We start from the raw sequence: 2,034 nt of genomic DNA, 5'->3' as shown, positions 1-2,034 counted from the left end.
AGGACAGAAGGAAGGATGGGAGGGAGGGAAGGAGGGGGGGGGGAAGGAAGGACAGAAGGAAGGATGGGAGGGAGGGAGGGAGGGAGGAAAGAAAGAAAACCCAAGACAAGAAAAGAAAGGCATCCTGACCAAGTGGCCCACGGAGCGCATGTTGTTTTGCATTCACAAATCCCTGGCACTGTGCAATGTCAATCCCCCTCAGGAGGTATGGGCTGAGCAGGCGGCTGCAGCCACCACAGCCCAAGGAGAAGCAGCTGTGCCCAGCCACCAGCCTGCCAGCATCCACAGGAAGCCCAGAGCCAGCCAAACTAGGCTGGCTGACTAGCACTCACCACCATCCCCTCCCCTGGCACAAGGGTTCCTCAGCTGTGGCCACGGTGGCTTTCAAGGCAGGATGTGGTGGACGCATCAGCGGTGATGCTTGTGCCCACACAGTCGTCCGACCCTGGCTGGACCGACTTACCAGAAACTCTAGCACCAGGGGGTTTGGGTAAAGCCCAGAGGCCTAGAGGAGCACGGGGGAGGGACGCAGGCCTAGGGATCTGGAAGACGCACCAAGCCAAGGGTGTCTCAAAGGCAGGTGGGAAACATCGGCACCAGCAATGGTAATAAAAATAGGGCTGGGCACAGTGGCTCACACCTGTCATCCCAGCACTTTGGGAGGCCAAGGCAGGTGGATCACCTGAGGTCAGGAGTTCAAGATCAGCCTGGCCAACATGAGGAAATTTCATCTATACTAAAAATTTGTAAATTAGCCAGGCATGGTGGAGCATGCCTGTAATCCCAACACTTTGGGAGGCCGAGGCAGGAGGATCACGAGGTCAGGGGATCAAGACCATCCTGGCAAACATGGTGAAACCTCATCTCTACTGAAAATACAAAAAATAGCTGAGCGTGGTGGGGGGGTGCCTGTAATCCCAACTTTTTGGGAGGCTGATGCAAGAGAATTGCTTGAAGCCAGGAGGCAGAGGTTGCAGTGAGCCGAGATCATGCCGCTGCACTCCAGCCAGGTGACAGAGCAAGAGTCCATCTCATAAAAAATAAAAAACAAAGCCAGGCATGGTGACATGGGCCTGTGGTCCCAGCTACTCAGGGGGCTGAGGCAGGAGAATTGCTTGAACCCAGGAGGCAGAGGTTGCAGTGAGCCGAGATCAAACTACTGCACTCCAGCCTAGGTGACAGGGACTCCATCTCCCAAAAAAAAAAAAGAAAGAAAGAAAGAAAGAAAAAGAAATGTAAAATCCGAGGCTCTACCCTGGCCCTGCTGAATTAGAACCTGCATTTAACAAGACACCCAGGTGATTCCTGGTCACCTTTAAGGTTAAGAAGTGCTGAATGTGCCGGGCACAGTGGCTCACGCCTGTAATCCCAACACTTTGGGAGGCCAAGGCCGGCGGATCGCAAGGTCAAGAAATCGAGACCAGCCTGGACAACATGGTGAAACCCCGTCTCAACCAAAAATACAAAAAGTAGCCGGCAGGGTGGCACGCACCTGTGATCCCAGCTACTCGGGAGGCTGAGGCAGGAGAATCGCTTGAATCTGGGAGGGGAAGGTTGCAGTGAGCCGAGATCACGCCACTGCACTCCAGCCTGGGTGACAGACTCCCGTCTCAAAAAAGGAAAAAGAAAGAAAGGGAGAAAGAGAGAAAGAAAAAGAAATGCAAGATCTGAGGCCCTGCCCAGCCCTGCTGAATTAGAACCTGCATTTTAACAAGATGCCCAGGTGATTCCTGGTCACCTTTAAGGTTAAGAAGCATTGAATGAGAACCTCACCTGGAGAAACTGGCGGGTTCCCTTCCTGCTATGACCATGTAGATGGCGCCCCCTTGTGGAGATGTCACTGAGAGAAGGTTTGGCTCTACCACCCTGGCTGGAGTGCAGAGGCATCATGCGATTTCAGCTCACTGCAGCCTTGAACTCCTGGAACAATCCTCCCACTTCAGCCTCCCGAGTAGCTGGGACTGCAGTTAAGCACCACCATGCCCAGCTAATTTTTTTTTTTTTTTTTTTTTGAGACGGAGTTTCGCTCTTGTT

The sequence above is a fragment of the Cebus imitator genome, unplaced genomic scaffold (genome assembly GCF_001604975.1).
Source record: "Cebus imitator isolate Cc_AM_T3 unplaced genomic scaffold, Cebus_imitator-1.0 Scaffold266, whole genome shotgun sequence".
NCBI classification, from domain to species: Eukaryota; Metazoa; Chordata; class Mammalia; order Primates; family Cebidae; genus Cebus; species Cebus imitator.
The sequence above is the reverse complement of the archived record's forward strand: the minus strand, read 5'-3'. Positions refer to the sequence as shown.